Below are 23,448 nucleotides of genomic sequence, written 5' to 3'. Positions count from 1 at the left end.
GGTTGTCTGATCATCCACCTGCCCCAGTCTCAAAACAAAGATGGCAACAGAGGCATTGCTACAAGAAAAAAACCAATACTTAATGACTTGAGGAAACCCTCCCCCCCCCCCCCACCAAGAAAAATTGGCTTGCTCTTTGTAAACAGAGGGTAATAGAACTTATTCTGGCTGGAGGTCAGTGACTAATAGTGTTCTGCAGTGTTACTGGAACCTCTGACCTTTGTAATACATGTAATTGACTGGATGAAAATGTAGATGGGTGAGTTAATAAGTTTGTAGATAATAGGAAGATTGGTGTTGTGCAGAGCGCAGAAGACTGGTAAAGAGTAGAGCAGGATATATTGTAGTTCAGTTGCAGATATGGACAGAAAAATACCAGATGGAGTTTAACCCAGTAAAATGTGAAGTTTTGCACATTGGGAAATCAAATGTAAAGAGCAGTATACTGTTAATAGCAAGACAGTGTTGATCAACAGAGGAATCTTGGGGTAAAAATACATAGTTCTCTGAAAATGGCTGCAAAGGCTGATACTGCGGTAAAGAAACCATTTCATAGGCATTCTATAATTCCTTCTTTGGGATCCAGCACCAACGTAATTTTTCCAATCTACCTGCAAATTGAAATTTGCCCCCCACCCCACCACCCAACGATCATAACATTGCTCCTTTTGCATATCTTTTCTATCTCCTATATTATACTTATATCCTGGCTACTGTTTGAGGGCCTGTATATCAGGGTCTTTTTACCGATGCAGTTTCTTACCTCTGCCAACAAGGATTCTACATCTTTTGATCCCATGTCACTTCTTTCTAAGGATTTGATTTAATCTTTATTTTACCAAGAGAGCCATGCCACCCCCTCTACTCACCTGCCTGCCATTTTGAGATTTTGTGTGTGGCTGGATGTTAAGCTTCCAGCAGTGATCTTTTCTGAACTACAAGTGTGGTGCCCATAACATCATGTTTGCCAATTTCTAACTGTGTTACAAAATCATCTACCTTATTTCATATACTGTGTGCTTTCAAATATTAAAACTTCAGTCATGTGTCCATCTTTTCAGTTTTGTCTCCATTTGGCTGAAATTAAATTCGTACCTCTTTCTAAACTTATTGTCTTATATTTTGTTCTGGAGGATGTAGTAACTTCTTCTGCACACTCTTTCTCTTTTACTTTATTCATATCTTTTAAGCTGTTGAATTGGACCCCCTACTATTTAGTTTAATGCCTATCCACTGCCCTAGTTATATGATTCATGAGGATCTTAGTCCCAGCATAGATCAGATGGAGCCGGTCCCATCAAAACAACACCCTCCTTCCCCAATACTGATACTTATGTCCCATGAATTGAAACTCACTTCTTCCATATCAATCTTTGAACCATGCATTTAGTACTCTGATGTTATTTCCCCTGTGCCTGTTTGTAATTGGCTTGATAATAATCCACAGATTATTACTATTTTGATTTTTCATTTTAATTTAGTCCCTAGCTGTTCAAACTCCCTCAGTAGAACCTCCTTCCTCGTTCTTCCTGCATTGTTGATACCCACATGATCTATGATACCTGGATCTTAATCCTTCCACTCCAAATTTCTGTGCTGCTCAGAGGAGGTGGCCTGAACCTGGGCACCAAGCAGACAGTACAGCCTTTGTGAATCTTGATCATTGCAACAGAGAATTATCCATTACCCTGCTTATACAAGGCCCAATTCTAGCTACGTGCTTCTCTCATCCCTTTTGAATAACTCCCTGAACCACAGTGCCATGGTTGTTCATCCTTCCTGCAGCTGCCATTCTCTCATCCTCTCGGACCATAATCTCAGACCTGTTCGGCATAGTGTCCAGGTAATTCTCTTCCTCCCTGATGTTTGAATTTGGACTCCAGATTATCAGATTTTAGCTTGAGATCTTTAAGCAACGAATATTGCTGCAGATGTGGTCATCAGGAACTGCAGTCAGGACCATCAGATTCCACATAGAACCATAGAACATTACAGCACAGAAACAGGCCTTTTGGCCCTTCTTGTCTGTGCCGAACCATTTTTCTACCTAGTCCCACTGACCTGCACCAGGGCCATATCCCTCCAAACCCCTCTCATCCATATACCTGTTCAAGTTTTTCTTAGATGTCAAAAATGAGTGACTTCATCTAGCAGCTCATTCCACACTCCCAACACTCTCTGCGTGAAGAAGCCCCCCCAATGTTCCCTTTAAACTTTTCCCCCTTCACCCTTAACCCATGACCTTTTTTGTTCTCCCTGGCCTCAGTGGAAAAAGCCTGCTTGCATTCACCTTATCTATACCCATCATAATTTTATACACCTCTACCAAATCACCCCTCATTCTCCTATGCTCCAGGGAATAAAGTCCTAACCTATTCAACCTTTCTCTGTAACTCAGTTTCTTATGTCCCGGCAACATCCTTGTAAACCTTCTCTGCACTCTTTCAACCTTATTAATATCCTTCCTGTAATTAGGTGACCAAAACTGCACACAATACTCCAAATTCGGTCTCACCAATGTCTTACACAACCTCACCATTACATTCCAACTCTTATACCCAATACTTTGATTTATAAAGGCCAATGTACCAAAAGCTCTCTTTACGACCATATCTATTTGTGATGCCACTTTTAGGGAATTATGTATCTGTACTCCCAGATCCCTCTGTTCTACTGCACTCCTCAGTGTCCTACCATTTACCTTGTATGTTCTACCTTGGTTTGAACTTCCGAAGTGCAATACCTCACTCTTGTCCACATTAAACTCCATCTGCCATTTTTCAGCCCATTCCTCCAACTGGTCCAAATCCCTCTGCAAGTTTTGAAAACCTTCCACTACACCTCCAATCTTTGTATCATCAGCAAATTTGCTGATCCAATTTACCACATTATCATCCTGATGATTGATATAGATGACAAATAACAATGGACCCAGCACTGATCCCTGTGGCACACCACTAGTCACAGCCCTCCACTCAGAGAAGCAATCCTCCACTACCACTTCTTCCATTGAGCCAATGTCTAATCCAATTTACTACCTCACCATGTATACCTAGCGACTGAATCTTCCTAACTAACCTCCCATGCGGGACCTTGTCAAAGGCCTTACTGAAGTCCATGTATACAACATCCACTGCCTTCCCTTCATCCACTTTCCTGGTAACTTCCTCAAAAAACTTTAATAAATTGGTTAAGCATGACCTACCACGCACAAAGCCATTCTGACTGTTTCTAATAAGTCCCTGTCTGTCCAAATACTTGTAGATCCTATCTCTTAGTATTCCTTCCAATAATTTACCTACTACCAATGTCAAACTTACCGGCCTATAATTTCCCAGCTTACTTTTTGAGCCTTTTTTAAACAAAGGAACTACATGAGCTATCCTCCAATCCTTCGGCACATGACCTGTGAATATCGAGATTTTAAATATTTCTGCCAGGGACCCCGCAATTTCAACACTAGTCTCCTTCAAGGACCGATGGAATACCCTGTCAGGTCCTGGGGACTTATCTACTCTGATTTGCCTCAAGACAGCAAGCACCTCCTCCTCTTTAATCTGTATAAGTTCCATGATCTCCCTACTGGTTTGCCTTGTTTCCATAGACTCCACTCCAGTTTCCTTAGTAAATACAGATGCAAAAAACCCATTTAATATCTCTCCCATTTCTTTTGGTTCCATACATAGCCGACCACTCTGATCTCCAAGAGGACCAATTTTATCCCTTACTATCCTTTATCCCTTTTATCTCTTACTAATATGGATTCTATGCCTGGAGGCACAATGCACATGTTTTAAACCTGACGCAAAGTTCTTATTTTACTGGTGTCAGTAATTCCCACCCTCTGCGGTTCAGAGTATTTGAGTCAAAGTATTGGAGAGGTGTCCCCAATGTTATGTTGCCAAATGCACTGACAGGATAAGCAGCCCAATGTCATTCTTCTCAATCAGACCAGTATTCCCAGCCTTGAGGTTATAGTTACTCTTGCTCAGCTCATGTGTGGGTCTTGTTGTTTACATGCCTTATTGCGTCGTGCTCCGAATTTCATCACAGCAGGAGGTATCTAGAGGGGGCCAATTAAACATGTGAAAGGTGTTCTTCAAGCTTCAGCAGCAGGAAGGAATCCTGGCTCTTGACTAGGGTTATTAGAAAACCAAGATTGTTTTTGGCAAGTTGCATAAACTCAGTTAAAAAGACAGAAGTTCTCCAATTCCCATACTGTTCAACCACCTGCCCATCAGTCACTTAAGCCACCTTTGTGCCATCCGAGCTGGAGTGAGGGTAGATCATCTTGGTCTTGAAGGTGCTGCCTTAAAAGAAGATAAACTAACAAATAATTTTACTTGCATTCTGTTCTGGGATTGATCTGGTTTAATCCCAAGTATAGGAATCTTTTGGAATGAGTCCAGCTATTGAGACAATTGTGCCTGTCAGAGACAATTGTATCAGTCTTCTGGTTTAGGATTTCATCCGAGTTAAAACAACATTAACTTTGTTTGCAAGTAGACTTAATTAAGTTTCTTTTTTAAAATATATTCAATAGAAGTTATAGATACTTTTAAAGTACTGTTTCTTGGAGATATCATTTCATTCTATTTTTGCTGCAGCACTGCATATTTTTCCCAAGGTGCAGAACAGCTATGGTGATTGTTAGAGGCCTGGTCCAATCATCCCCAGACACCTGCTGGGAATTTAAATATAATTACTTAAATCTTGAATGAGCAGCATGTACCTGCAAGGATATTCATGAAAATTCCGAGTTTTAGTTTCAAAACAAAAAGAACTGCCCAGTTCACTAATAAGGTCTTTACCTTGACATCAGGCCCACTGTAAGGTAATTGCCCTGTGCAGTTGTCCAGCTGTCCAGCAGACAACTTGGCTGTTAGGAATGTACTTATTACCAACTTCTCAAGTACAGTTGGGAATGAATAATAAATGTAATAATTCTCAAATGCCCAGAACAAAATATAACCAGAGACAATCTTGTCCATCCAGATTTTGTTTTATTTTGGTGTTGAATTTTGTTTTGTGGATCTGTCTTGCTAAAAATCCAATTTTTTTAAAGGATTATGTATCAGAAATTTAGTTTTAGTTGGATACAGATATGATGGTTAATGTAGAGGTTCATTGTATGCTGATGAAAAAGTAATTTTTTTAATGTTCCCTGGGTTTTGGCACTTAAGTTACAGGGAACGGTTGAACAAGTTAGGTCTTTATTCTTTGGAGCATAGAGGGTTGAGGGGGGACTTGATAGAGGTATTTAATATTATGAGGGGGATAGATAGGCTTTTTTCATTGAGAGTAGGGCAGATTCAAACAAGAGGACACGAGTTGAGAGTTAGTGGGCAAAAGTTTAAGGGTAACACGAGGGAGAATTTCTTTATTCAGAGAGTGGTAGCTGTGTGGAACGAGCTTCCAGTAGAAGTGGTAGAGGCAGGTTCGGTATTGTCATTAAAAAAAAATTGGATAGGTATATGGACAGGAAAGGAATGGGGGGTTATGGGCTGAGTGCAGGTCGGTGGGACTAGGTGAGAGCAAGTGTTTGGCACAGACTAGAAGGGCCGGGATGGCCTGTTTCTGTGTTGTAATTGTTATATGGTTATATTTCATTTTAGTATCCTTCCATTTTGTTCTCTTTTAGATTTATTTGCAAGGGTGGGAGTATGTTGCTAAACCTTGGGGACATGAACAAAAATGTGATTACATTTTGGGAATAGTCAATGTAATCTGCACATATTTGTTATCCAAATGTATGGTGTAACTGCAAATTGGTTTATTGTTTTGAAACAATTAGTGCCTTTATGATATACGTGTCAAGACTTTTTAGTGTGTGTGTTACTGTATACTTGCTGTGTTACCAGTTCCAGCTGGCACAGTCTCTCCAAAACTGATGCCTGTGGAAAGTTGACTTACTTTCTTGTTGAAGATTTGCCAAGAGGATTCACTGAACCCAATTATGAGCTGAATTAGCTTCAGCAAATTTCATTACTCCATGGGCTTCGGTGATTTCAGCGTGCCCTGTTGGGCTGAGTAATGTTAATGAGATGTCTCTGAAAATTAGATTATTGGTAGTTTGAAAATGTGTTGAAAATTATAAATTATGTTTATTATGGGGATATGGCAGTATTATTATTATTGAATTAATGATCCATTGAATTACCAGTTCAATTCCCACAGTGGCCTTTTGAAATGTATTCTGTTCACAGAATAATACAACAGAGGAGGAGCCCATGTTGGCTAATGCTGACCCCTTTTACAGGTTTATAAACAACATCTGGAATAAACTTGTATGTTGAATGGACAAGAAACCAGAACAATAAGTTAGATTCAGTGATGATTGAGGCCAATTGGAGATAGGACGGGGTATTGAAGGAAATAAAGTAGACAAAGTGGTAGTGTGTAAAAATATTCAACTGCACCAAGACAGATGTGTGTCGTTACTTATTCAATAAATAAAGCAATAAATTTCCTATTGCCACTTCCTGACCAATTCCAGTTACATTCAAAATATTTGGTGAACTGGATTGAGAACTCATGAATCTGTTTTTGGTCCAAGTTCATCAAATAATTCTACTGAGCTGTCATCTTGGGTAGAGAGGTTTCTGAGCATTGGTTCATTCAGCCTGAGCTGATACTTTTTTCTGCATGATAATTGATATTGTTTTATTATTGTCACATCCAGACGTACAGTGACAATCTTGTGTTTGTGTGCCTATGCTGATTGTGATATACTTGCAGGCTGCCCCCCCGGCGCATCCTTAGTCGTGTTGGTTGTTAACACAAACAGTGCATTTTACTGTAGGTTTTTGGTTTTTATGTATGTTAATAGGTGCTGAGGGTGGGTTGTACAATTTACAGAATCAGTGACTGAGACAATTGTCTATAAGTACGAAGTCAGTGTTTATATTTCATATATATTTCATTAAGGCTTCTCCTGAAGTCTTTACTTCAAGGTTCCTCTTATCTTTATCAGTGTTACTCATCTCAGATGTTCCAAGTAGAAGCAATTTTCATGTTCACATTATTCCGTCTTTTTGACGGTTCTCAGAAGGAATTACCCTGATACTTTTTAATACAATCGAATGATTTAGGATACAACTAAGAGAGAAGTCTTCCTATGGCCAATTCTCTTTTGTGATGAAATTGGTCTTTGAATCTGGATTTATTCTGCCACTTTACCAGAGATTCATGTCAAACCAGGTTCTCAACAGTGTTAAATAAAACAATACTGCAAAGACAGTCTAAAATCCCACCTGTTAAATTAAATTGTGATTAGCTACCACAAGCTTCTGGATCATTTGGAATGACTGTTACTTCATATTAGGAATCACATTTTTCATTTTTTTCTCCTGATTTAGGAGACAGTTTGGTCTGTCCTCTTTTTGCTTACTTTAAGATCAAGTATATCAATCACATTTTAATCTTTATTTACAGACTATTCTATCTCACCTGCCCACCAGTTCTCCCCTACCACCCACCTTCATTGAGGGTAATCAACAGTAGTTAATTTATCAGTATGTCTTTGGAATGTGAGAAACAGAAAACCTAGGGAAGTACTTGTGGTTGTGGGGAGAATGTGTCAACTCTACGCAGACAGCATCTGAGATTTGGATTGAACCCAGGTCTCTGGAATTGTGAGATAGCATCAAATATTTTTGCACCATGGTGCCACCCTAATAGGAGGGTGCTTTGCTGCTGCATTACCGTAGCAATTTAGGACAACTTTCTTCAGTTAAAATCGTTATCTCCTTTCTGCTAGATTGTTCCAGCAGTAGAATCCATATATGCATATATCTACCATCTACCATGTATATTTTCTCATGGCCAATTAAGATTTTTTTTTGCAGAATCTTTCACTTTTCTCAGTAGTTTTTATAAATATGTGGGCTGTTTGGGACATAGTGACAATGAAACAAGGCTTTCTCTTTGATGTTTTTTGGGAGTTGTCTTGTATTTCTTTAGCACTGTGCACAACCCCAGTATTTCCTACTATGTTTCAGAGTCAATGAAGTACATGTACAGTAACATTTTTAAAAAGTGTCCAGAAATAGTCCTTTTTGTCCTCCTGATGCCTCCTCCACTGCCACTTAATGAGATTATGACTGATCGTTACCTTATCAGCACTTTCTTGGAAGGCATCATATCCCTTGATTCTGTTAATATTCAAGTATCAAATCTCTGTCTTGAATGTACAATAACTGCCTCTCCAGTCACCCCTCATTCTTTTGAACTCTGGTTTAGGCCCACCACAGTTGATCTCTTTGTAAGACAGTCTTTCCTTTCTGGAAGTTAGTGATGAACCTTGACTGCACTTGATTACTCTATAGTAATCATCTCCTTCCCTGGGTAGGGAAACAGATCTATGAACAATATTTATGTTCCAACCCCAATGGGGGGAGCGATACAGTTGCAGTAAGATATCTTTAGTCCTTTACTTTAATCCCTTTGCAATAAGATCAACATGTTGGATATATCTGACTGTATTTTCATAATCATATGATAAATGATTGCTATTAAACCCTTTTGATAAGGGTTTAAGCCTAAAATTTTTACTGTGATATTGGTTGGATAAGAAATCGGAGAAGTAGTAGCATCGTATTTTCAAAATCACTGTTCTGTAAGTATCTAAAAAAAATGGTTTTTGGGCAAATTATATTTATTAGACAACTGTTCAAAAGATATGAACCAATTATCTAAAAATAAATCATGAAAACATATTATACCAGCATTTTGTGTGTGTTGCTTGAATTTCCAGCATCTGCAGATTTCCTCGTGTTAACATATTATACCCTTTGTTTTCCATATCAAACAGGCTTGATCCATAACAGAGGGTTGAAAGAAAAAATCAGATATAACAGGACTTGATAAAATAAATGTATTCAAGTCAAAAAATTTACAAAACTGAAACCATATTCATAATGTATGTTTAACTATTGGATTAACTATTTGTTTATTCAATTTAGAAAGAACAAAGGGAAGCGAAGTCCCTAAGTTTGAAACTATTGAAAATCCATGTGCAGAATGACATTCAAGGTTAACCCATTGCGGACTGACATTAATATCCACATCTTGTGTCCAAAATATTAAATATCAAATGTTAATCGCCTAATGATAAAAACTTAAATTCTGCAGTGTCAAGCTGCCGTTCTTTTTGGATTTCTGCAAGTATGGGAGAAGGAACTTGAACTTTCTTTTCCTATAGAGAAATGGGAGAAAATTTTTCAATTAGTTAACTTCTCTTCTATTTGTGCTAAACATACGTTGATTCAATTTAAAATGGTGCATAGAGCTCAAATGCCTAAAGATAAATTAGCTCGTTATTACTCATATAAATCCGATCTGCGATAGATGTCATTCTGAGGTAGCCTCTCTGACTCATATGTTTTGGTCTTGCTCTATTTTGGAAAGATATTTTTGATACATTCTCTATAGTTTTGCACATTGATTTACAATCTCACCCTATTACCGCAATTTTCGGTTTACCAAAGATTGATCTTAGCTCTTCAGCTTGGTGGATGATTGCATTTTGCTACTTTAATGGCTGGAAGATCTATTTTATTGAATTGGAAAGAGATGAATCCCTCATCTACATCTCAATGGTTATCCCAAACCATATCCTGCTTAAAATTAAAGTGGTACCTTTGATCCTTCGGTTAAATTTGAAGAAAATTGGAGGCCATTTATTCAGTACTTTCATAGAATGTAATTTGACCTTTTCCGATTCCTTTATATTATTTATTAATTTGAGTAGAGGAGCAGAGTTGACGATATTATTGACTTTATCCCATAGCCCAGACTTGTTTAGTTTTAGTTTTAGTTTACTTTGTTTTTGATTTTTCATTTGGGGTTTTTTTTTCATCTTTTTATTTCTTTGTGTCTTGTCTATTTTAAGAGTTTGGGAGGTCAATTATATTGGTCTTACCAATAGTTTCTACGCACATGTGTTAAATGCCAACAATGTACTCCCACTCCCTTTGTACTATTATGACTGCTACGTACTTGTCTTTGAAAATGTAATAAAAAGATTGAAAAAGAAAGAAAAGATCAGCATGTCATTTGCTTTCTTGCTACTATACCTGCATGTTAAACTTAGTGATTCTTGTTCATTGCTATCAAGCTCCTTTTAAACATCAAATTCTTTCAGGCTCCTGCTGCTTTAGAATTACTCTTTTTTTTTCTGCCAAGGTCCATAACTTTATTTTTTCTCTGTTATATTCTTTTGTCATGTTCTCCATCTGTTCACTTGGAATGTTCATATTGCACTAAAGCTTTTCTCTATATGCATCACAACTCCCCAGCTTTGTATAATCAAACTGCATATAATAATTAGTCTACTCATCCAAGTCTTTGACGTAGTTGATGAAAACAGGGTTGAAACTCTAATTTCTTCAGCGCTCCATTAGCTGCAACCTCCCAATCTGGAAGCGACTTATTTATTCCTACTGTTTTCTGCTTGTGAGCCATTTTTCAATGCATGCCAGTGCATTATCCCATTTGAAGAAAAATGTCACACTGTTTAATAACCACTTGTGTTGCAGATTATCCAGGGCTTTTTAGAAAGTCATCTTTGTTGTGATTGTAAGCCAAAATTGAGGGAGTTAGATTTTTGTGTGAGTTTCTCTTTGGTATCTTATGCTGGTAAAGTAAAGAACACTGAAAATGTTGGAAAATGTGGAAAATGTATTGGAGCCATTTTGTGCTACTTTTCTGGTTTTAAAAAAAATAAGGCAGACAGCTGGTACAATTCCTTTGATAATAAATCTTAAGTTTTTTACTCTTGGAGCTAGCCATGAAATTGCTGCTGAATGCTCCCATATCCATTTTCTTCCACAACTGTAAACAGTTATGATTATCTTTAGATTAGGACAGGTTTAGCTCTGTTATTCTCCTGTGATTATCCAGAATCTATCCCTTTACCTGCCCCTAAAAATCATAAACAGATTTTATTGTTCTTAAGTAGGAGAAAGTTTATTACTTCCACAGACTTTTATTTGTACATTTGCTATAATGACCTTGACTGCAAAATGGAAAAAAAAACTGGTAAGTTGCATAACTTTATTTCAAAATGCTTGATGGCAACAGTATTTTATGTAAGTAACAAACTTTCAAATATATTTGGATGTCAGTACTGGTTTAATGAGATGTATGTGGCTCAAAGGTATCCAAATGCTGCATTTTGAGTTAAATACCTAAAGTGTCTCAGTTGCATAAATGGCCACGAAATGATGTCCTCCACTGAGATGTAAGCATTTGTTAGCTTGCACTTATATTAAAGCATATTTTTTTGTAAATTTTGTTAGTTTGTACTTTCATATTGAAAGGAGAAAAAAATCAATTGTTCAAGTCATAGCTTTCAGAGTAGGCTTTTAAAAAAAAATGCAATCACTAGTTTAATTGTTGGAGACTTTCAGATTCATTGCTTTTCCAGATTGCCAAAGAAAATTGTGTCATTGGTTAGATTCACTCTTAAGAGGCATCTAATGAACTAGAACCTTGCTGGGTGAGAGAAGATTGTAGTTTTTCTTGTAAGCAGTGCACTTTAAAGTTGCACCTTTTGAAAATAGAGAAACTATTTATGAATTCTGCTATGATGTAAATTGAGTTAATGTCAGTGGGGAATTGTATGTTATTTTGACAATGACTAGAAATTATGTTGGTTAGTGGTAAATTCTGTTGATAAGACATTGTGGCCTCATTTCCTCAGCTTGAAAAGCACATTTTTGCTTCATGGCAGACACTCTTTATATCATTATGAATATAAATGTTCTGTTGGTAGTGTGATTTCTCAGAAACATAAATACAGTAAAATGCCATAGGGTAAATATTTGCAGCATCTCATGATCTCCCTAATTTACAGTCAAATAAGGAAGGCAAGTGGGATTGTAATCTTGTGAAATAGTGTTACATGTTACTTTGCTAATGATTACTAGTGACAGACCTTATCTTCAAATTATAAAAGGAACGGAATATTCAGTTCTGGTCACCTCACTACAGGAAGGATGTGGATACTATTGCAGAGCTAATTTACAAAGATGTTGCCTGGATTGGAGAGTGTACCTTATGCAAATAGGTTGAGTGAACTTGGCCTTTTCTCCTTGGTGAGACACAGGATGAGAGGTGACCTGATAGAGGTGTATAAGATGATGAGAAGCATTGATCGTGTGGGTGGCCAGAGGTTTTTTCCCAAGGCTGAAATGGCTAACAACAGGGGCTTGGAAATAGGTATGGGGGGATATCAGGGTTAAGTTTTTCACACAGAGTGGTGGATATGTGGAATACACTGCTGGTGACAGTGGTAGAGGCGGATACAGTAAGGTTTTTTAAGAGACTCTTAGATAGGTATATGGAGCTTAGAAAAATAGAGGGCCGTATGGTAGGGAAATTCTAGGCAGCTTCTAGAGTAGGTTACCTAGTTGGCACAACATTGTGGGTTGAGCAGCCTGTAATGTGCGATAGATTCATTTGCTCGATGATCTATGAAAGCAGTTTCTCTATCATTCTTTTTTTAAGGAATAAACAGTAACTATAATATTTATAGAAGTGTTTCATTGTTTGCAACTTCATTTAGAGTTGACTGGAAGAATTGGATCAGCCCATTATTGAATGGCGGAGCAGATTCAGTGGGCTGAATGGCCTATTTCTGTTCCAATATCTTAGGTCTTATGGTCTAACACACATATAGTGCTGGAGAAACTCAGCAGGTCAGGTAGCATCCATGGAGGGGATAAAGAGTCAACATTTCAGGCAGAGACCTTTGTTCAGGAACCTTGTTGAAGCGTCTCGGTCCAAAATGCCGACTCTTCATTCCTCTTCTTGTCTTCCTATCTGCTGAGTTCCTCTAGCATTTTGTATGTGGTGTTTTCGATTTTCGGCATCTTGTGTTCTTGTGTTCATTTCTTTTAATAGTCTTGACTCGCAAGAATCTGATTTCAAAATAAATAAAATTAATTTAGCCAAGATTTATTTATTTATTGTGATACTGCGTGGAATGTGTACTTCTGGCCCTTAGAGCTATGCCGCCCTTCAATCTCCAATTTAATCTGAAATTTATAATGACCAATTAAGTTGCCAACTGGTACATTTTTGGATTGAGAGAGGAAACCGGAGAACCCGGAGGAAATCCACGTGGTCACAGGAAAACGTACAAACTCCTTACAGACAGCGCTGGGAATTGACCCCGAGTCACTGGTACTTAAAACATCATTGTCACCACTACACTACCGTGAAAGAATTTCAGATTTGAGCAATTCTTAATGTATATATTTTTTCTACACTAAATTCTCCTACTCTGATTTTAATGTTTTGTATACTCTTTTGTGTCCAGTAAGTTTCCCCCTCCCTTACCTCTGGGACCAACTTCATTCAAAATATGAAAGTAAAGTAATTATCCTGAACTTCCTGTACTCTGGGGAATGCAAGTGTAGTTAACCCAACAAATTCTAATAACTTAATCCTTGAAGATGTGTGCATTTCAGCCCTCAATAATGTGGATCTTGTGTCAGATATTGGTTTGTACTGGGGCTGTCTTCACTAAGGTGGTTGTAACCTAAGACGCATGCTCTGAAATATTCATTGCTATCATGTTCTATGGTATCAGGTGAAAAAGTACAATGCGAGTGAGGTTATTGCCATCTGAATCTGTTGCATGCTTGCTTTTTGCTTGAAGGATAAATTAATCTGAGACTTTGCAAATCAAGGTGTTGATGAGAGAGGGAGGAACCTGAGAACTTTCTTCCTTATGTGTAAACAATTAATTTGTAATGAAAATCAAAAATTCAGCAAACAACCAGCAATTCAAGCAGTTTCTGTGGAGGGTGAACATAAAAAAAAAGCTGGAAATTGAACTGATGAGGGGTTTCAACCTGAAATGTTAACTCTGCTTCCACTTCCTCAAATATTTCTTTATATCTGTGAAAGCTGACACCTCTTGCCTGTGCTGTAGCAACAATATTTTTGTATGAGTAATGGGGAAAGTTAATTGAATAATTTTGACAGAGTAATTAAAGTTGTTACCACTGGCTAGATTTGGTGATAGCATAATTGATATTAAGATAAAAAAATAAGGAAAGGTAAAAATGCCAGTTATTTTTAAAGTGTGCAAAGTGATTTGGACTTTGCTATGCTTGAAACAGTTTCATTTGTAACTTTGAAAAGATTTTCAATATAAAATTGAAAGAGAATATAATTGCAAAGGTTTGGAGAAAGAGGGGGTAGAATGGTGCTATTTAGTTTGCTCTTTATAGATTTGCAAGAGGATTAATGAGCTGATTTCCTTCTTGAACTATAATTCAGTGGTACATTGGTAACTAATGTCAATGTATGATGGATAAATTCTTACATTTTCCCCTTGTACTCTCTTGTCATTGGGTGCCTTGTCTTCAAGTATTTGGGTCCCTAGATGTGCAGTTTCCTCTAGTTTTTTTTCTACTATCATTCTTTCAAGATTCTACTCCTTTAACAAGTTTTTTGGTCATCTATTCTGATATCTTCATCTTTAACTCAGTAGCTATTTTCATCTAATTAATCTTCAGCAGTTTGAGTTATTTTGCTCAAATTCTAGCACTTTTCCTCTCTTGTACCTCCATGTTATAAATGGCGTTGTATTAGTAATATGTATAGTTGCATCATGTCCTGATGGGAAGACTTCAAAAAGTGGAAAACCTTTAGTCACATTTAAAATTCTAAAATATTCTGTAAAATCAGGCAGCATTGAGGATATGTTCTAACCAATTGGTACATAAGTATCTGTTGCAGTCCAACATTCTCAAGCTGGAAAGAAATGGGCAAATACAATTTAAAAAAATGGTTTTGAGATTTTATTCTGGGATTCCAAATGGTGGGCATCGTAATCAAGCCTGGATCAATTGTTGTGCATGATTTTTTGCTCTGTTTGAAATGTCACTCAGGAATTATTTGTCATTCATTGTCAGCTGGTGACAAAAATGACAAAAGTTCAAGAAAGTGTGTTCCTGCTGATTTGCAAGTTGAAGCCTGATTTGTATAGTTACTTCCTTGGATTTCCTCCTAATGGGGGAATGAACAGGTACTGCATAGAATAGCAGATGCTCATTCTGAAGTATTTTGGTCAAACAACATCGGTATGTTCATTAAATCAGACCTTAACTTCCGTTCTAAATCACTTATCTTCAACAGTCTTATTGCAGCTGCATTTGTGGTGCCTTTGCCTATCAGTGCTTTTGCTGGCTATACAAGCAGTATAAATACATTACTTTTGTCTCTGGAACCAATTTGCCAAGGATTTGAAATTTAACTATCAGCAGTTGATTTCAGTTTCTATATACTGTTATAAATTATCTAGATCCAAAAGTGTGCTGGTATGTATGGTGTACAAAGAGGTGCAGAAAGAATTCTTTGCAATCTAATGCCATTTAGTCTGATCACTGGACAGAAAGGCCTCCAATATTCCCAATGTAACAGAGCTTAGAAAAATAAATACTGGACAGGTGAAATGACTATCATTGATTCTTGTTTTTTTTTCGGCTGGAGTTATTCACAGAGAGAACTGAAGTCACTTCCAATTTGCTGCTGAGGCAAGAAAAAAAACCTGACCTGTAGGTATTCTTTATGTTGAATGGTATCTGGAAAAAATGTTACATTTAGATTGCAATTTATTTATTTATTTTTAAAAGCATCAGCAAAAGACATTCCCAAATGAATAATACAGTTTCTGTTTTCTTCCCTTCTGAAAATGTACCAGTTTATTTCTGATAGCTTATAATTCATCTGATGGCATCAAGGTCATTTGCTACCTGCACCTCTAAGCTTCAGTGTAGAAGAGTTGGAATATTTTTTTATTTTCAGAGTTGACTGAGTCGCTTACTAGTTCAAGGGAAGTGTGTATTAGGTGTCCAGAGTGAAGGAACTAAAGGCTTGGAATCTTTCTGAGTGCTACACACGTCTTCCAGTTAACCATGTATTGGATGTTTAGCTACTTATTTAACCAATTCATAGGTTTATTGGTAACAATACTATTTTATTTCAAACAAATTCTGTGAGACATGAGACAATAAATGTTGGAATCTGAAGCAAAAGTAAGAGCTGCTGGAGGAACCTGCAGCCATTGTGGAGGTAAATGGTTAGTTGATATGTAGGGTTCAGATGCTTCGTCTGGACTGAACAAGTAGAGGGGAGATGACCTGTAGAGGTGAGGAAGAGGAATGTGTCAGCGCTGGCAAGTAGTTGGTAGATCCAGTTTGTGGGGGGGGGGGGGGAGTTGTGGTTAATAGAAGTTGAATGATAAGTGGAGGCAACAAAGGGCTGCAGATTATAGAGTTTGATGAGAAAGAAGTGAATAGTGGCGGACAGCTAGGGAGGAGGTGATGGCGTCCTGTGGGAGCAGTGTCATTGATGGGCAGGTGAGGGAGGGAAAGGAACTTGGTGATATACATTGGGAGTGGTGGACAACACACACAAAATACTGGAGGAACAGCAGGTCAGGCAGCATTTCTGGAAAAGAGTACAGTTGATGTTTTGGGCTGAGAGACTTCGGGAGGGCTGGGGAAATAAAGCTGAGAGTAGATTTAAAAGGTGGGTGGAGGGGAGAGGAGAGAGAAACACAAGCTGATAGGTGAATCCAGGAGGAGGGGAAGGGTGAAGTTAAGAGCTGGGAAGCTGATTGGTAAAAGAGATACAGGGCTGGAGAAGGGGGTATCTGATAGAAGAGGGCTGAAGGAGGGGGTATATAATCGGAGGGGACAGAAAGCCATGGAAGAAAGGGGATGGAGAATGGTGACAGAGGTGGTGGAAGGTAGGCATTACTGGAAGTTTGAGAAATCGATGTTCATGCCATCAGGTTGGAGGCTACCAGATGGATTATAAGGTGTTGTTCCTTCAACCTAAGTGTGGCCTCATCACAAAAGTGGAGGAGACAATGGATAGACACATCGGAATGGAAAAGGGAAGTGGAATTAAAATGGGTGGCCACTGGGAGATCACACATTTTCTGGTGGATGGAGCGTAGGTGCTCAGTGAAACAGTTTCCCAATTATGTTGGGTCTCACTGATATATAGGAGGCCGCACCGAACACAGTATATGACTGCAGCAGACTCACAGGTGAAATGTCGCCTTTCTTTTGACTTCCACCCTTCTTAAAGAGTGGAACATTGCACTATAGACCAGCAATATAAGGTATTCACTGGAAGCTCTGTAATGAAACTCAAAGAAACTTTCCTTTGTCCAGAACTCACAACCATAGAAAATGCTTGAAGCGGCTAATACGTTGAATAAAAAGGACATTCAGAGTGAAAGGGGTAGCGTTTGACAGACAGATTGAGATAATTAAATAGCGAGGTTTGAGTTCAGCATAAAATACTACCAAGGATTGATGGCTAAAATGAACTTTGCCTGTGTTGTAAACCAATGTAAAAACATTACAGTGTATGCTTTGAGAAGGTTGTTGCTTTGTTGTTTCAAACCTCTCATGGGAACTTTGCCACTTTCCTGTTGAGAATAGCTAATTTGGCTCAAGAATCATATATGACTGAGAATATTTCTGCCTATTTGCCTCAGATACATCTGCCTTGACCAGTTGAATAACTGGGTGTCAGATTCAAATAGTTTTTAGACAATAGGTGCAGAAGTAGACCGTTCAGCCCCTCGAGTCTGCACCGCCATTCTGAGATCATGGCTGATCATCTACTATCAATACCCAGTCCCTGCCTTGTCCCCATATCCCTTGATTCCCCTATCCATCAGATATCTATCTAGCTCCTTCTTGAAAGCATCCAGAGAATTGGCCTCCACCATCTTCCGAGGCAGTGCATTCCACACCTCTGCAACTCTCTGGGAGAAGAAGCTCTTCCTCAACTCTGTTTTAAATAACTGACCTCTTATTCTCAATCCATGCCTTCTGGTACTGGACTCTCCCAACATCTGGAACATATTTCCTGCCTCAATCCTATCAAATCCTTTAATTATCTTAAACGTTTCAATCAGATCCCCTCTCAATCTCCTCAATTCCAGCGTGTACAAGCCCAATCTCTCCAATCTCTCTGCGTAAGACAGCCCTTCCATCCCAGGAATCAACCTAGTGAATCTACGCTGCACTTCCTCAATTGCCAGAATGTCCTTCCTTAAACCTGGAGACCAAAACTGTACACAATATTCCAGGTGTGGTCTCACCAGGGCCCTGTACAAATGCAAAAGGACATCCTTGCTCTTGTACTCAATTCCCCTTGTAACAAAGGCCAACATTCCATTTGCCCTCTTCACTGCCTGTTGCACTTGCTCATTCACCTTCATTGACTGGTGAACTAGGACTCCTAGGTCTCTTTGCATTTCTCCCTTACCTAACTCTACACCTTTCAGACAATACTCTGCCCTCTTGTTCCTACTTCCAAAGTGGATGACTTCACATTGAATGACATCTGCCAAGTATCTGCCCACTCACCCAGCCTATCCAAGTCTCCCTGTATTCTCCTAACGTCCTCTTCACATGTCACACTGCCACCCAGTTTAGTATCGTCAGCAAACGATAGCAAACTTTTGTTTGGAAAGATTATTTACAACAATCTGGCTGTTCTTAGCAGATGTGAAATTCAAGAAAATGGATGAAATAGTCACCACATATATATATTATTGCCATTCTTTTAGCTAGGAAAAAAGTCAGTAAAATGTTAGGCAGATTTGACAAAGCCTTGTGAAGTTGAAAAGCTAGCAACATCTTTAGCAGACCTAGACTTTAAATCAAACATGGTGCATAGTTGAGTAGTGTTGCAACAGGTGAAGGAGTTGATGATGGACTTCAGAAAAGAGAATTTGGGAGAACTCATGTATTTTTCATTGAGGACTGGTCATTGGTGGAAAGAGTGAGTAACTTCATGTTCCTGGGCATCAACTTCCCAAAGGCCCAACGTATTAATGCAATTGTGGCAGTGGTTTTACTTCATTAGGGGTTGGAGGAGATTTGGTATGTCACAAAGCCTTGTGCAGCATTCTACCAATGCACTGTGAAGAGCATTCTGACTGGTTGCATCACCACCTGGCATGGAGGCTTTGAAGCATAGGATCGAAGAAAAGCTGCAGGTTATAGACTCATCTAGCTTCATCACGCACTTGTCTCCACACTATCATAGCCGTCTTTAAGACATGTCACCCATGATTAAGAACCCTCACCGTACCTTTGGGATGGAGGTACAGGAACCTGAAGAGCCATGCTCAATGTTTTAGGAACAGCTGCTTCCCCTGCACTATCAGATTTTCTGAGAGGTCCATGAACACTATCTCGCTATTCCTCTTTTGCGATGTTTGTTTATAGTATTTTTATAAATTATCGTAATTTTGTCTTACACTGAGCCACTGCCACCAAACAAATATGTCAGTGATAATATACTTAATTATGATTCTGAACTGATAAGCTATTTATATTGCAGCCACTTTCTAAATTGGGAAATCAATGTGAAGAATTGTATTACTTTTTTTTGGTTCAGTCAAATGGATATTTCAGGATAAGTAAATATTTTCAATATTTCATCCAGTGACAGCTCCTACATTGATCTCAGTGACTGTTAAGTAGATGTTGAGTAGAACACCATCTGTGCTACTCTGGCCTCAAAACAACAGTGCCTGCTGTACAAATATGAAATGTTAATCTTCCATGTCAACAATCCCTCACCCCACGTATGAATTGTCCGCAATTTTTCAGCATGTTCATATAGGTGGAACTAACTGCTTGTTGTGATTTGAATGTGATTGATGGTGCATGTGATTTTGAAGGAGACCCACAAATATTTACTTTTGTGAGAAACTAGCATTTAGTTACAATGCATCAAAGGTATTTATTGACAATGAAGAAACCCACAGTTCTTTTAGGTGAACTCACCAAGAACGTCCCTCACCATCCCATCTCCTTCTTGTAAGATGGAGGCAGCGTGTCAGCTGCATCTCCAGGTTCAACTAAAAGTTTGTTCTTCACATCTTTTTTACAATTGCAAGACACTGCTGGATATTAAGAACAAGTACTGTAGGTCTACCCCATCAACAAGTTGCTCATCAGTGATGGAGATGTAATTAGTACGCACAGCACTGTTGCCTGGAGTTGTTGTGTACCCTTGTGTGGAGGCAGTGCTCAGTCCAACAAATGGTGCAGATGATTGTCCAGGATGTTTTTATAGTGATCTCAAGACCCTGTTGGATATTGGTAATGCGGATACTACAAGTTTGGATCACTGGAGGTTGATCTGTTTGTTGCACGGACCAGGCCCTCATGCTGTTCTGTTGCCTGATGCAGTCACCCAGAAGAGGACACGCTGAAGGCAGAGTGGGGGAGACCAGAGGCCTCTGTGGGCACACTGGAATCCATACCAGGTTGGCGGCTGGGCCCTCCAGTTTTTGTTTGCTGGAAGAGGAGTTGGACCAGAACAAAATCCCATGCATTATCAGTCTACTGGCCATGCCACTCAGGGACTTGGACTGTATACTTTTTTTGTGATTGTTTTTCTGCTTTTGTAATGATATCTGCTGTATTTGCTGTTGGTACTGTGCTTTGCACCTTGGCCCCGGAGGAACACTGTTTAGTTTGACTGTATTCATGTATATGGTTGAATGACAGTTAAACTGGAACTTGAGCTTGACTTGAACTTTCTTGTGGAAGTAATCAACAAGAAACTGCATAGCCTTCAGGTAGATTTCCTCTGTTGACTTAATGTATTCAGTTAATACTGCACTTCAATGCACAGTGGATGAAAATGGAATTCTATGATTTGTATTCATGTACAGTTGTTAAATGTGAGTCTCATTTCACTCCTGACTTATTGATGAAAATGCTTTATTTTGTACCAATTTCACTATTGGTGAAGTAGTGAAAATCCCGTTGAATTCGATTCTCATTAGACCCAACTTTGTTTTTGCTACCCATGCTTTACCAAGAACAAATATTAGAGAGAGTTCTTTAAAAGCTTTTTTAAAAAGCTTACGTTGGCAGGTCTTGATTCTGATGATTGGTATCCTTTTTAAGCATCACATAAAATAGTTTTTTTGCTGTGAGCATATTTTCAATCAGCTTGGTTGTCAGTTGTTCAATTGAGCCAATATTTTAAAAAGCTAAATGAGTTCCTGGAAGGATTGTTGTCTTCCACGTAATGGTAATTGAATCTTGACTATTGATTTACCTTTAAACTGAGAAGTGTTTGTGGTAGTGTCTCATATTTAGTTAAATAATTGATGTGATGCTTCCAATTTTCAGTGTGTTCGTGCAGCAAGAGATTCCCTGTTTTAAGAAGTCAGAATCACTACTTGTTCATTTGTTCAGCTCTGACCCAGCCTCCAGATCAGGGACAGAATTTTCTTTAAAATTCTCTTGAATGTGGACTGCTTTTTCTTTCATATAGTGATGGTAAATAACTACATTAAGGTTAGGGTCAGGGTCAACTAGTGGAGTGGTGCCACAGCAACAACCTGGCACTCAAATTCAGTAAGACGAAAGAGCTGATTGTGGACTTCTGGAAGGGTAAAAAGAAGGAACACGTACCAATCCTCTCAGAGGGATCTGAAGTGGAGAGAGAGCAATTTTAAGTTCCTGGGTGTCAAGATCTTTGAGGATCTAACTTGGTCCCAACATATTGATGCAGTTATAAAGAAGGCAAGACAGCAGCTATACTTCATTAGGAATTTGAAGAGATTTGGTTTGTCAACAAATACACTCAAAAACATCTACAGATGTACCGTGGAGAGCATTCTGACAGGCTGCAATCCTGTCTGACTGTCTGTTATGGGGGGGGGGGGGGTTGCTACTGCACAGGATCAAAAGAAGCTGCAGAAGGTTTGAAATCTAGTCAGCTCCATCTTGGGTACTAGCCTTACAATGTGCCCAGGACATCTTCAGGGAGCGGTGTGTCAGAAAGGCAGCGTCCATTATTAAAGACCTCCAGCACCCGGGGCATGCCCTTTTCTCACTGTAACCATCAAGTAGGAGGCACAGAAGCCTGTAGGCACACACTCAGCGATTCAAGAACAGCTTCTTCCCCTCTGCCATCCAATTCCTAAATGGATGTTGAACCCTTGGACACTACCTCACTTTTTTTAATATGTAGTATTTCTGTTTTTTGCATGATTTTTCATCTATTCAATACATGTATACTGTAATTGATTCACTTATTTATTATTACTATTTTGTTCTTTCCTCTATATTACATATCACATTGAACTGCTGCTGCTGCTGCTAAGTTAACAAATTTCATGTCACATGCTGGTAATAATAAACCTGATTTTGATTCTGACATTTTCTTGGTTATCTTATTCCCTGTCATGCTTTCTCAACAGAAATATGGTTATTTCCCATATATATGTGAGTGCAGATTTTCTAAATATTTTTCATTATTTAGTAATGTTTTGTCAAAATATAATACTGTAACATTTCTCATTCACACTGGTTTTCTAAACAGTGGCTGAAAATACAGATCCAAAAGGTGAACAAGACTAGTAAGAGATCCTCAGCCGAACATCCATTATGTGCGAACATGCTTAACTGTAGCAACTGCCATGGTTGACTTTGCAGTCAATGAAGTACTTTGAAGTGTAGTTGCTTTTGTAACATACGAATTTCAGTAACCATCTGTGCATAATAATATTCCATGGATATTAATGACCAAATAATTTGATATTGTTATATTGATCCTGAGACCGATATTTCTCAGGATACCAAAATAATTCCTTTGTTACTCTTTCAAATATTGCCATTGGCTTTTTTCAATCTATCTACTTGTGGAGAGAATTTAATCTTGTGGAAAGAGCCAGAATGACTAGAAAACTGTCTGTAGCAGGTATAAATAGGAGAAAATGAATATAAACATAGGTAAGAAGTAATATTGGAAAACAAGCCATCACTAGACCAATTATTCCATCTGTACACTTTTACAACACTCTGAAAGGTCTGTTGACTTTGCAGCAGTCTGGTTTACTTTTCCGTTGTCATCTACACCCACTCTTCTCACATCTCTTTTCCATGTCAATGCAGAAGATGCTGCACCTGCCCTTTTACCTTTTACCTTCCCAGCTTTCAGGAACACAAATACTACTACCATCTGAAGCAGAAATTCATTTTTCCTGCTATCAATACTTAAAATACATTTTCTTCTTCACTTGAGAAAATGAGTTCAGACTGTTGACCACTTTGCACACATTTTATCCTGGAGGAAGTTAAAGACCTGGGAGTGTTACTTTAGTGGTGGGCAAGTTGTTGAGGATTCTGAGAGGCAGGATTTATGAGCATTTGGAGAGGCATAATCTGATTAGAGATAGTCAGCATGGCTTTGTCACGAGCAGGTCATGCCTTACAAACCTGATTACATTCTTTGAGGATGTAAGAAAACACATTGATGAAGGTAGAGCAGTGGATGTGGTGTATATGGATTTCAGTAAGGCATTTGATAAGGTTCCCCATGCGCAGCTTATTCAGAAAGTAAAGAGGCATGGGATCCAAGGAGAGCTTG

General features: G+C 38.5%; 1 protein-coding gene across 1 annotated transcript in view; it reads left to right on the top strand.

The window, feature by feature from the left end:
- Positions 1–23,448, top strand: part of snd1 (staphylococcal nuclease and tudor domain containing 1) — a 990,315-nt gene that overhangs the window by 355,749 nt on the left and 611,118 nt on the right. The window lies entirely within an intron of this gene.

The sequence above is a fragment of the Hypanus sabinus genome, chromosome 13 (assembly GCF_030144855.1).
Source record: "Hypanus sabinus isolate sHypSab1 chromosome 13, sHypSab1.hap1, whole genome shotgun sequence".
Lineage (NCBI taxonomy): Eukaryota > Metazoa > Chordata > Chondrichthyes > Myliobatiformes > Dasyatidae > Hypanus > Hypanus sabinus.
Note: the sequence above shows the minus strand (reverse complement) of the source record. Positions and strands in the feature narration are given on the sequence as shown.